The sequence below is a fragment of the Hesperophylax consimilis genome, chromosome 1 (assembly GCF_061612785.1).
Source record: "Hesperophylax consimilis isolate HC1 chromosome 1, BYU_Hcon_1.0, whole genome shotgun sequence".
NCBI classification, from domain to species: domain Eukaryota; kingdom Metazoa; phylum Arthropoda; class Insecta; order Trichoptera; family Limnephilidae; genus Hesperophylax; species Hesperophylax consimilis.
This window is the reverse complement of record NC_142836.1, coordinates 3,454,708-3,469,149: the sequence shown is the minus strand read 5'-3', so window position 1 is coordinate 3,469,149 and position 14,442 is coordinate 3,454,708. Positions and strand designations below refer to the sequence as shown.

Here is a 14,442-nt window from a genome sequence, read left to right as displayed (position 1 = left end):
TATTATAAAGACGAAATAATACCCTTAAAAAATAGTTATAGACGTTGTTGCTACTGAACAGTGGGATGAGTAACAGACGGAACCATTTCGTATTTCAAGAATCGAGTTTAATTTTTAATAAATAACTTTTAACGACTAATACATTAAAACGTACTCACCAGCCGGTTTTGCTTGACGTAAGCATCATTTGCGTTACGAGTTCTACTACTATATTTATCCTGTTATACTTACATACTGTAATCGAATGTTAAATTCCTTACAAAAACCTATTAGGGTATTAATAGAAAGAGTAAAATAAATTTTAAAATTATCTTTTTGTTTGGACCTTAAATTCCTTAATATATACAATGAAAGCCTGTGCCTACAAGCTGAGTGGCGGACTGGATCGGGAAAAGCCAGTTGAGAGAGTCGATTGTGGTTGACACCTCACTCATGGTCACACTCACCCACAGATTCCTACCCAACCCTTATACATTTTTCCTTCCTAGAATTTCCTATCCATCTTTCCTTTGTTTAAAAACCCACCACACAGCATCTTCAAAGATGTCATAGGAAAGCCAACAATTTTCCTCGGAGCCTCATGTGTGAAGTTAATTTTAAAATCCCTAAATATCGTGAACTTTGAAAGCGAGTTATAAATTTTCTAAAAACTTTTCTCATCGCACAGTTTGGGAAACTCTATTGAAGACCCGTTAGATAATTGAATTAAACCTGGTAAATCAACGTTAATGAACAATGAATGCACAATTCGAATAACAATGTATGCAAATGATTTCAACTGCAATTCAACTAAATCCTTCGGACGTGCCCGAAAGGCACCCACAATATCACGAACGATAAACGCGAACAATGAATGTGATAATAATACTTATATTCATTTTCCTTCTTTGACGTCATTCACATTACGTAACGAACAATCATTCTGTAATTAAGTTCATAAATTAAAGCTCCATATTCAAACGCGACAGCAACTATATGTAAATAACCTAACCCTAACCCACCATAATACTTTTGGTCGTGAAAATCTCAAATCATATCAGATATAATATATCCTAACCAACGAAGAGATGTAATATATACTAAACAATGAACAGATATAATATATCCTAACCAACGAACAGATGTAATATATTCTAACCAACGAACAGATGTAATATTTCCTAACCAATGAGCGGATGTAATATATCTTAACCATTGAACAGATGTAATATAGTGTTTAATTTTTGAGATATTATGCCGTTTTGCGCTACCTCCTTCTTTAGTCATCGTTTTTGACAGCATTGCGGTGTCCATCATCAGGTCAATTTTGGATTACATGTAATGCTGTCCAAAACGTTGGCTAGAGAAGAAGGTAGCGCAATACGGCATAATACCCCAAAAATAAATCAAAATCATAAGCCGTTATAACTGCATTAAACAATACACAAATAAAATTATAATGGTTCATTATCTACCACTTGGCATACATCACTTGAAAAGTTTGTCATACTAGGAAATTTCCGCTCACCCTATATTTGACTTCAATGCCAATCGTACAAAATGGCCATGGCTTTTAGGTCCATGCGCACGTACACAGTACACGTGATTCCACTAATATCCCATGACAACATCAACTTTACAATATCGGCATAATCTATAATACAGCAAGATTTTTCAGAAATGTTGATTTCAAATCGATAAAACGAGGCGTTACTAAAACTTAACTGGATACTGGTGGCTGAATAATTTGTGATCTCGTAAAAAATGTCGACGTGCGTGGCGTCTAATTCCATATTACCCTGGAGACTATATTATTATTAGCCTGTGATCCGATACGGTTCATTGGGTTTATGCATTCATCACTATCTGTATCTGCTCTCCCAGCAAAACATTCGCCAGATATGAATGAACGCTCATACAAATTTATAAATGTATCATTTTAATTTGAATGTGTTTATTGCAGACTCTTTATTTATATTATCTAAGCAACATGATAAATAATTGATTTAAATTGTGTTTTTTTTTTCAATTAGCAATTAATTTTCATTTTTTTACCGATTGTCTTACTAAGAAAATGAAGGAAATAATAATTAGACTAGAAATAAAGTTAATTCGTTAATAATTGATTGAAACCTGAAAAGAGATAATTTATGTTATGTACCCCATCTTGAAAATAAGATACTGGAATGAGATTTTTGGGAATCAAAACATTTGTTTTGCCCAAAAACTAGTGCCCGTAAAATAGTGCGTTTCTGAATTTAAGTCACTAAACACTAATTATATAAAATTGATAAGGAATTCAACATTAATAAAGATAATTTTAAAAACTCTTGAAATAACATAAAACAAATAACGTGAAACAGAAAAAAAATACATGAAAAGTTTTGGTCGCATCTAGAAATTAAGCCCAGGATATCAGCCTTGCCAGGGCTTCGCTTTACCACTGAGCTAGTTCGACCATATCAATTTCGGTCATTCTTAACTGTATCATACTTCGAGTAAGAACTACTAATATTATCTTAATTTTCTTAACGCATTGTAAGATATTACCTTAATAAAAATGCCATCTATATAGTTGTAGTCACTATGGTGACTTGTAGATACTCTATTTTGGGTTGCAGGAAATAAGTCTTTTTGTAAAATTAGAGCCAGTCTAATCAGACTTTACCTCGAGGATTACAATACCAGAATGCCTCTACTATCAAGCCATATACAGTGACCGCTCGCCGCCTATCTATTTGGAGGTAGGTACCGCTACCACAATATTGTCAAAATGTTCATTTTTATTTTTAACTTGCGAAATCTATTGGCTTTGTTACGAGTCTACGATGAATAGTAAACATTTAAATTGTGCGAATTGTTAATTGTTGGTGGACTCTCTCGCTGCAGCAGTTGGTCTAGTTTCTTCACCACCTAGGATTCTTGCTGCAGAATCTCCATCTTCTATCTTCATGTCACCTGTTCCTGTTCTTCATTTTACTTTACTTACCTTCACTTCATTTTGGTAATATTTATATTTTTGTAATACCTGCATCAACTGTAAAGCGCCCCTGAGGTAATAACTCACAAAAGTGGCGCTTTAAAATTTGTCTAGTATTATTATTATTATTTTTATAATTCAATGAATAAATATTACAATTTGAGGTTTTACTAAATAAGTTATTCCAATACAAAAATACCAATATTTTTTATAGCGCACAAAAAAAATGTCGATAGAAAACATGTGTTCTGATAACCCTCCGCGAACTTAAAAGGCTTTCAATTTCTTTCAGCTAACCATGAAAATATGGCAAACAGAATTCTGCTGTCCGCAAGTGTTGAATGGGAAATAAAGTGACACGAAGGAAATGAATACGACACAAAGAACACGAGGTGCATGCCCTGCTGTTGAATTTGACAGCTAAGTTCTGGAAGTGACAACTGAGGTCTGATAAAAGCTTTTCGCGGCTTTAAGATATTTCAATCTTGCGATGGATATCTAATAAATTTATTGCAATTGCGTTTAACAGTAAATAATATCAGTCTTCGATTTTAATGAGTTTTTATTTTTGTTGAAAAGAAATTATATCCAATTGAGAATTTCTACAATAGGAATCTACAAAGAAACGTCAAATAACGTTTAAAATATTTGAATATTTCAACTTTTCCATTAAAAAAATATGCGCTTGGAAGCTTTGTGAGGAGGTTTGTTTGTTCAGTAGAAAATTAAATATTTTTTAAGATACCCCCTACGTGAAAAGCCTTTTAGAAAATTATGAAATCGTTGCTTTATAATAGTACTTTTAATGTAAACGCCAGTCGTCACAAATTTTTAACAGTGCCATTATTTTGTTAATTTGAATAATCCCCAAATTCAGATATGGCGCTGATCCGATTATATCAGTAACATAGCTATTTTAGATCGAGCAAATCATCTAAAAACAAGAATTTGATGTAATAACGACTGGATATCAAATATTTTATGTAGGAGGCTTGTGAATTTGTTTTTAACGTAAAATTAGTTTTTCAAAATCTCCAAAAATGTCGAATTTATAAGCTTTCAAAGTGAACTTTTTTGAAAAGTTTGCAATGGTGTATCTTGACGTCACCTAAGCCATGAATCAGTACAATTAATATATTGACTCGAGTGAGTGGTGTGAATATATATATATATATATATATATATATATATATATATATATATATATATTTACCAATAAATCATAATTCAAATAATATTTTGAAGAATTATATTAATTAAGTCATATGGCAATTTGATAGTAATTAAATCATACGTTCTTCAAAATATTACTATAGAAACATATGAAACTACTTACTGCGGCTTAAAGCCAATGAACTTGTCTAGATTTCAACGCTTATCCCATATTTTTAGGTTCTATAAATTTATTGTGACAAGCGATTGCTTAAAACAATATGCCAAAAATCGCTCGAATAAAAATCGCTCGGGTAAAATCCGGTATTATTCAAAAGTTCTAAAGGTTGGTCCTCAGTGATAACTGACGTTTTGATCGAAACCAAATGATCTATGTAAAAATATCGTAATTTTTACTTGATTGTAAATAATTATTTGATCGTAAACTGTACATTATCTCACAAAATAAATGATTTCACGTAAAATATATCCAAACACTTTTAATTGCATTTTATTATTATTATGTATTCGATCATTTTGCTTGCGATCATTTAAGAGTTACGATCATTTGATTACGATCGTTTTGTTTACGATAATTTTAGCTATAACCATCCTTAGCATGCTCGAACTACTCTGATACATTTGTAAAAAAACAAGAGAGTTCGTTATACCTCATTAGAATTCGGACAAAAATTATTTTAGAAATGTTATCAAAAGTTGTGTATATAACTAAGTTTTATCTATTGGTCGTGCCAAGCGTCAGATAATTCAAGTTGTATATATAACTACGTTTTATCTATTGGTCATGCCAAGAATAAGATAGTAAAAGTGGTGTTTATAGCTACGTTTTATCTATTGGTCATGCTAAGCTTCAGATAATTAGATCTTGCATTGTGAAAAGTAACCCTAATAAATCTACTTTAAATAAGAAAAGATTGTTATGGGAATATTGAATGTTAAATATTGTAAAGCTGGGAAAGGGTTATTTTTGCACCTTTTATTTGAGATAAAATATTCATTACCACGTATGAAGGATAAAATTTCAGTGTGTAGGAATTTTCTACCTGGCTTTCAGAAAGGATAGGAATTTTGCAATCTCAGAACACTGACCCCATAAACATAGGGTGCAATCTGTTACTTTCTCGCATAACCACCATAGATATTTTTATAGACCTGACATTACCATGAATTTGGGTTAATACATCTATTGGGAACTATTTATACCGATATTTTAAAATGAAATACGAGTGGAAACCAACCCTGATATTGACAATAAAATAAATATATCTTTCGACCTAAATGTTAATCCAGGTGTATTAGGAAATTGAAATACATGAAATTGGTAAATTGACATTTCCACCTTCATAGAATGGTAGAATTAATGCGTGGCTGAGTTTATTTAAAGGAGAATCGGAATTAGGTGTCCCAGAATTAGCAATCCTGCGGTCAGTAGGTATCTCGATTCTCTGCCCTTCAAATTTTATGCCACTCATTCAATTAAATGAATCGACCCAGAACCCAGCTTAGTTTAATTTAAAGACCAATAAATTAAGGAGTCGAATTCGAAAAGAGAGGGGGGGGGGAAAGCAGGGACTAAAAAGTTTCGAAAGAAAGATTTTTCGTCGATAATTTTAGTACGATCTCTTTGGAAATACCGTAACTGCCTGAAACGAGTGAGACATCAACAACTGGTGATTTTTTTTTAATACCAGTTACGCGCAAGAATCGCAACTGATCCCAATCGTCTAAAACCAGTAAGACTATAATATCCCCAATTGGGATACGTTGTGAGGCTGAAGGTAGTGGAAAATTGTTTGGGATGTACCTGGCTATTCAGATCTCGTCCCGAACACGACTAAAGTCATTTCAGCAACATTTCAGTTCAGAATGGTGGTCTTTCACCAGGGAATGTTATGAGGCTGATCGGTGTGGGGGGGAAAGTGGAGAGGGGAAGGGGGTGGAGAAGCATCTGGCTATTCAGATCTCATCACCATGTTTCTAATCTTAATAATGGTCTTACTCCAGGGCGATACTGATATTACCCACCACTCCGTTACTTAACGGCTCGAGCTATTTTAAACATGCTTTTGACTCTGGTAGTTTTCCACTAAACCATACTGAAAATCTCTTCAAATCAATATAGTTCTAACAACACATATATTATAATACTGAACGTCATCCGCATGATGGTAACAAGTCAAGCAAAATCTGTGGAGTGTCGTGTAGTCACCACTTCCTCGCTTACGGAAGCACCAACCAGCTAGACAACACTAGTGTGATACACGTAACAAATCTCTGTAAAACACGCGAAGGCACACTCCAAAAACTGCACCCACTTCTGCACGTAACGCTTCAACCATTATTTAGTTAATTGACTAAAAAATCTCTTCATTAGTGGACCAAACGCGGCATATTCATTATCAGAGATGTGCAAAATGGGTACCCAAAACCATTTGAAATGCAAAATGGAAATGGGTCAAAACTTTTCCATTTGAAAATGCAAAATGCAAAATGGTTTTTAGAAAAGCATTTCAAATGCAAAATGCAAAATACCTATTTTCAAAATGCATTGAAAATGCAAAATGGTTTCTCAGGTCAAACAATCAAAATAATTAGAGAATTTTTAAACAGTTTTGTCATTTAATAATGGACATCAATGTAGAACAAACATATTACATGATGGTAAATCAAAAAATGCCACGACTACGGATTATGAACCACAAAAAATTTGCGCGGGACAAATGTTGCCAACGTAAAAACATAGAAACTGCTATCTAACATTTAATATTACAGCGTCATGGCCCCATGTTCAGTATTTGAATCATTATTTTTTGTAATGGTATCACTCAATTGAAAGGGCTCCTACCAGGGAGCAACGTGATAAATGTAAATTATCTCTCATAACGAGGTTGAGGACCGACTGATATTTGGGGCTTATGAAAAAAAGATGAGTGGAGATAGTAGGAAGAATGTTGCAAAAAAGCATTTAAAATGGAAATGCATTGAGAAAAGCATTTAAAATGCAAAATGGTTTTTAGAAAAGCATTTAAAATGCAAAATGGAAAATACCCATTTTGCATTTTGCATTTCCATTTGAAATGGATTTATTTTAAATAAAGTACATCTCTGTTCATTATATATTTTTTAATACTAACGATTTTCTCATTTTATCATTTTTTCCTGGCCCTGCTTCCCAAGATCTAACTTACTATAAACAGTTCCGACTGCCTGGAGCCAGTGATGTACGTTGAATGGCTGAAGGGATTGAGGAGGAGAAGGAGATTAGACCAAGGCAACTTTGTAGGTACCGGGTTAATCAGATCTGATCACTAAACATGACTAAAGTCAAATTCAAGCACCGTTCCGATAATGAATGGATGCCAATGCAGAGTAATTCGATCAAACTGTATGTAACTTATCGATTATATTATTGGCTCGATTAAATTTTTCTCATTTCTAATTATGTATTTAATTGTTTTGCTTCATTTCACCGTGATAGCAAAGATTATATTTTATAATTATTACATGTGACAGCTTGACAGAACTTGTTTATAAATAAACTGTTTTTATAAATTGAATAATAATATTATAGAGTATATAAAAGAAATATATAATGGAGTTGTACAAATTAAACTTGAAAACAATAAATAAATTATACTATATATTTGAACATTAAAAATGTCATACTCTTCTTTAATTTAAAGTAAAGACGAATATAATTCTTTTATCTGGTCCTCTCACTTTAAAATCCACTCTGATTTTATAAAAAAGAAATCTCATAAATTTCTAAGAAACATCAACTCGGTTTGCCTATGGAAACCATAAATCACAACCTTTTGATGATAGAATTTAAAAAAAAACTATTAAATAGAAGACTTGTTTCGGACTTGAGTTTGTGAATGGGATTATACTCCTAGACATCTCTGATTTACTTAGCCAAATTACCTTCCATTTACAAACTAGGAAAACTCGATAAAAAATATTTTTAAATGTATCAATATCGGGAATCATTTATATACCTAGATTGCATGCGGTTGGCAATACTTTCTCAGAAATAGTAGATGTGTTCAACTGCACGGAATTTAGTTACAAGAAGACTATAATAACGTAAATCAAAAAAAAATATTGATGTTAGCTTTTGCATGTGTTCTATTTTATAATTTCTTTAACAAATTTTACTACATAATTTTCCACTATATATCACGTATTTGTAACATTTCGTGAGGGCGTATAATATAAATGAATTAATAACCTAAGCTATTATGCTTTTACTAAACTTTAATCGTTCTCCATGTATTATTTTTATTCCAGAAACCCTTTATTTATCGTTGTAAAAAATATGTTTTTTTCTAAAAAGGTTTAGTATCTCTCACAAATAAACCTACTCCCGATAAGTATCTACACAGTTTAAAAAAAACTTATATTTTAATAGTGTATTTCACTGAAAAGTTTTATTTCACATCGTTAATGTAAAAAAAAAACAAACTGAGGAGTATTCTGGTTTTTCAAGGCAAAATATAAAAACAGATGTCGTGAATGCGATGAACGTAATGTACGGAATATTATTTTTTTAAATTTCGCTAAACGATTTCATCTCACAATAAACACTGTTTCTTCAGTAGTTAAAACACTACTTAATGGAGCTATTGTGAGAATTATTATCAACGTTTTGAAGGCACTTTCATAATGTTTCAAAGTTTTAAACTATAACCAACCAATAACAAATTTCGAAGTATTTACTCTTCGCTAATGGTACACGTAAATACGACCAATTATTTAGATAATACGTTGATTTCCAGCGCTGCTTGAACTATTTAAAGGTAAAATAAATACGAAAGTTAAATTAATTCAAAGTTCGCTAAAGTTTCAGCTCAACGCATCAAACATATTATATTCTTTACGAGCTCAATTATGAAACCCAACGCAGGTTCTACGCAATATGCCTTTTGAACACAGCTTTTAAGGGACGCAAATGAAGAGAAACTAGCACCGCATCATCAGCATTCAATTATAGGAAACCTGCATCTACATTTCTCATTTTCGCACCCAAGCCCACCTCTTTCAAATCTTGCGCATAATTTGTATTATTTTAGCTTGGGCATGTAAATAGCCCCAAACAAGGAGTGCATCGAAAAAATAAAAGTAATTTATTAAAGATTGTACTCAAGTATTGTAATAAGAAAATTGCTTAAACTTAAAAGTAATGCCTTCCTGCAAATATTAAGGCTCTTAAGCATCTAAATTGTTTTCAGATTAATCCATCAGAGCAATGGGCACCTTTCACAGTTATGAAGATTTTTTAGATTAGACCCGAAGAAAACCAAATGAATCGCAGGTTTTTGACATTCATAAATATGTACATGCAGATCATGATTTTCAATTTTGAATTTCTTTGTCCAAAAGGATACTGCAATGTACGTTTGAGCAAGCACTAAACATTTTATTGTTCCTTTAAATACATAGAAGCATCAAACAATCCTTTTAAGATTAATATTAGCTCCACACAGGAGATAAATAATTCCTCTTGGGGTCTATGTCATCTTTGGAGATGTTGTATAGAAGATCGTTTTAAGAAAGGAATTTCTAGGAAGAAGAAAAAAAGTATCAGGGGTGGATAAGAATTCGGGGTCAGTGTGTCACAACTGCCAACTGTGACAACTGTGTGTCACAACTGCCATAAATCAGGGTCGGCACTAGTACTCCATTGTGGACAGCTAGCTACGCTTCTTTTGACAATGTTTGTTAGCTCCAACCGCATTCAGTCCTCCATTAATGGGGTTTCCTGCATGTATTGTTCTTTCAACATCTCTATCAGCCCTTACCCCAAATACACACACTCATCCACCTGCTCCAAGTTTTTATCATTCACACCTATATTGCACATAATTTTCGTACTCTCTCTTTCAAACACCTTTAGACTTACTTACAACAATCATTAACTCATTCTTCATACATACTTCGTTCATCCTAGACATGAAAGACCATAGATCTTTCATTCTGTTAGAATTCAACACCGCATCATCAAACTATAACAGTCAACATACTTTCAGATTACTCAATTTCGCGCCCAATCTCTTTTCTTTCAATTCTTACGTACAATTATCCAAGTATATATTGAATAACCACGGCGAAATTACAGTCTTGTTTAACACTTTTTATGATGTCAAACCACCGTTTACCTAAACACATACAATGCTCCCCTCGTACAAAGATACAATCGCATGTATTAGATTCGTATTTACTCCATACAACACCGTCCACCTCCTATTTTTATTAATTATTTTCAAATAATTAATCCTCTATTTGGCAGCCTTTCATAAAAATATGTACAAGCTCCCAGTAATAATTGTTTATTGATGCGATGCTTTCAGGTATTTTTTTTTTAATATACACAAGAAAATTAGAGATAGCACAGCCAACACCAAATAGAAATAAACACTTCTTTTTAAAAACATGGTGACCGGATAAATCATCAAAATGATAATTCATCACATCTTTAAAAAGTTATATAAAGTCATGGAAAGTGATGAAACAAAAACTTTACTAACTGGGTTAAGTAGGATAGGTTAGGTTAGGTTAGGTTAAAAAAAAATTTCATCGTTTTTAATGACTTTATATCACTTTTTATAGATGTGTTGAATAGTCACTGTGTTGAGTTTTCATGGAACTTTTAGTATAATATAAAAGGAATTTAATAATTTAGTAAAATATAAAAGTTTAAAAAAAAATTAATCATAAGGTATGGAATAATATTATGAGAGAGAAGAATTAATAAAATAATGTTTGATTAGTTAATAAATTAAAAGACGAAAGAATTATATATGTTGAGCCAATAGAAAAACAAATATGAATATTTTATTTAATTTAATATGTAAAGCAAGTATATTCGTACATGCATACAATTATAATATATTTTAACACATATATTATGATTATATGCTGGTACGAATATACTTGCTCTATATATTATACTTATATTCATTTAATATTTCACAATTATTAAAATACTTTTATCTTTTAAGACTAAGTAAAATATAAAAGTAAACAGAATTAAAATAATAATACTAAAATGAATTTGATGTTTGATTTGATCTTTGGTGATTTAACGTGTTGTTTTTGTATTATTTTGTATTTATTATATAATGCACTTGCATAATATGGATTGACTAGATGATAATTTGTGGAAAAGTGTGTGGAAGGGCTAATTTTTTCCTGTGGGGAAGATTTAAAGTCGGAAAATGATAAACATATGAATATTAAATTTAAATAATAGGTCCTGAAATAGTAAATAAATCAAACTATAATATGTAAGGGAAGTATATCCGTAAATGTATGCAATCAAAATATGTATGTTGAAAACAAATTAAACTGATAAAATTGAATGTGATGTACTCGTACGTACGGGATAGACTATTAATAGACAAGAATTAAAAAAGACGAGAAATAATAAAAGTTAACTACCAACAAGCAGATCTGAAATAAGTTGTTAAATTTGAATTACTTATCAATTAATTAATTATTTTTTACTTATTCTTTGTCTTAACGGGAAAATATTCTATCAATTGAGGTATTGCGAGACAATTATTTTTTAAATGTTTTATGAAGAAAATATAATCTCGACCGAAAGCATTAATAATAGTTTTTTTCTAAAGTGGTAAATTCCTTACCCCCTAAAATAGTTTTATTAACTTTCAAAAAGTGGTCACACCAACTAATTTTAGTCCAAATTAGAATTCAGTCACCTGATTATTTTTACTGTCGTCTACGATTCACAATTCCAATAACAAAAAAATGCTACATCACTAATCCCATAGTTTTCCCGTACATAAGATGATATGGATTTGACCACATATTTGTTCCTACATTTTCTTTTAGCAAAATCAAAATCGATGTAAATTAATCACGAAAATCGTTTTAAGCTTAGGTGTAGGCATTCCACTTTTTTATGTTCTTGTTGAATTTGCGGTAATTTAACAACATGAATTAATATAGCTTCGGTATACACACGCCAACATCGAAAGTTTCTTCATGAGCGCTGGACAGTCGTTAATTTGAAAGTGCTGTATAAGTTTGACTAAACTAATAACTCATTTTTTAACTAAATATGTCTTAAGCAATTACACTGTCTACTGTATTACTTTTTAGCACGCAACGTTACTAGTTTTAGATTCAATTTAATATTGATTTGAATTAGTTTAAAAATATTGCTGAAATATTTAATATTTGAAAAAAAATTTTTTTTTACATAAATAAATACAGGATATTAACAAGATATAAAACAATAGAAATTAAAATAGCCTTTCTTCACCATAAAGAGACAATGCTTTTGTGTTTGGTGAGGGAATTCTAGTTCAATTATGTACATGTTAGTTATGGTAAATAAATTATTGAGAAAAAACACAAGATTTAAACAATATTACTTCTAGATGTAAGTAGTGAACGTATTTTGGACTTATAATAGTTTAAGGTAATTTTTTAATTTAAGGTGAAATTCCTGAATGTTTTTGATATTTTTCAATTTAATGGAAGTTTATTAAAATAAATTATGCCTAGATAAAGATAGGTATTTTGAATGAGCCTAGTGTTAAATTTTGGGATTTTAATAGTTTTCTGGTATCTTGCTGATGTATTGAATTGCAATATTTATACATATTTCTTGTTTCTTTTTTCCCATAAATATGAAATTTCTTTTGCCAAAGTCGGTATTTATTTTTTATTTACTAATTTATTAACACTCTGTTAAGGGGCTTTTACACATGAGTAGTAAAAATTATACATTTCAAATTTATTATACATAAATAAACTGCCTCGGTAACAACCTTTTGTATTTATTAAGTGATAAATTTAAAGATGTCCACTGACTCGGTATAATTATTTCCCTCTATAAGAATTCTGTGCACTGAGAAATACTTTGGTATTTAATCCCAGAATTTTTGCACTGAAGTGAACCCCGACTTCTAGTATTATGTGGTCGAATCCGAAAGGTTACCAATGCATACAGTTATGGAATATCAATGGAATTTCTTTTAGAATTTTATACAGAAAAACTAAGTAAAAAAAATACCTATTCGAAAAATAATACATATTCATTTTAGTGTGTAGTTCAAAAAATTGCTGGAATTCCCATTTTAAGACTTAGAAAACGTAAGAATTTATTTGGTTTTCTTTCATTAGCTTGCACATGAATATTGTAATGTGGGTTCCAGACGAGGGAACTTTTCTCAAGTTAACTTCGAACAAAAGCAAAACATAACAGTTTAATACACATTTTTTAATTATATATTATTCGTAAATGGATAATTTGACTGCTTTCTCAAATTATTCGAGACAAGAACGAGGAATTGATGGAGTAGATATAAAAATTAAAAAAAACACAATCAAAAATATAACGTCATTGTAATGTGTATTATTGAAAATATGGAATAGATGTTCATGAAACTTATTCAGTTATCTGCACAAATGTGCAAACATAATTTTACTTGTGACTTCATATACTTACTATAATGTTCTGAAAGAATACATGGAATTAAAAATAACAAGAAGAATCACATGAAAATCTTTTGAACATCCTACCTTTTGAATCTTTGCAACGATCTTCGGCCTTTTCACTTTACTGTAGTTTTCACTTTTAATACTATATTAAACAATGCACTTTACATGCTTACTTACTTACATCACTTATATTTGAAATCAAAAACTTTATTTAATTAATTATTATTGGATTAAATATGATTTATTGGAGACATCTACACAATAAATATTATATTCTATTGAAAGAATGGAGTTAAAAGCACTTGCGAAAAGCTATAAAGTTTTGGATTGGCGCGCGAAACGCACAGTGGCGTCGTTGTGTTGGGCACTACGCCGCGACGCTACGTTGGCAGTACTAAGCGAGCGTCGACGGAGTTGGGATCGCAGCACCAGCGGGGCCCGACGCTCGGCGCTCGCTACCGTGGACCGGTGCCGCGGTGCGCAAGCGTGTGGGACCGGAAAAGGAAGATTGCATTCAGTCTTCAATGAAAGGTCGTTACCTACTTTTCACTCGCTGCTTGCGAACTTTCAAGGGGATATTAATAATCAACTGCAGTGGAGGCTGTTTACTATCAAATAATAAGATACGTTGGTAATCTAAATTTTTCATGATATTAAAATTTAATCATTTATACGTTTATATTTATAAATGCTAATATTATATGTCGCTACACGGCTATCCCGACGATTTATTAAAACTCTTTTTTTAGATTTTCTTTTTTTGAATAATAGCATTCAAACAGGCCAATCATCTTCAAAAATCTGATACATATTTCGGAGTTTGAGTATTAAAGTTCGGA

General features: G+C 31.3%; 1 protein-coding gene across 1 annotated transcript in view; it reads right to left on the bottom strand.

The window, feature by feature from the left end:
• CCHa1-R (CCHamide-1 receptor) overlaps nucleotides 1–13,786 on the bottom strand; it is a 257,472-nt gene extending 243,686 nt beyond the window's left edge. Inside the window, exon 1 of the mRNA XM_089639267.1 lies at nucleotides 13,685–13,786. The gene's annotated coding sequence lies outside the window, so the exon portion shown is untranslated. The remainder of the gene's footprint in view (nucleotides 1–13,684) is intronic.
• Between the last annotated feature and the right edge of the window lie 656 nt (nucleotides 13,787–14,442).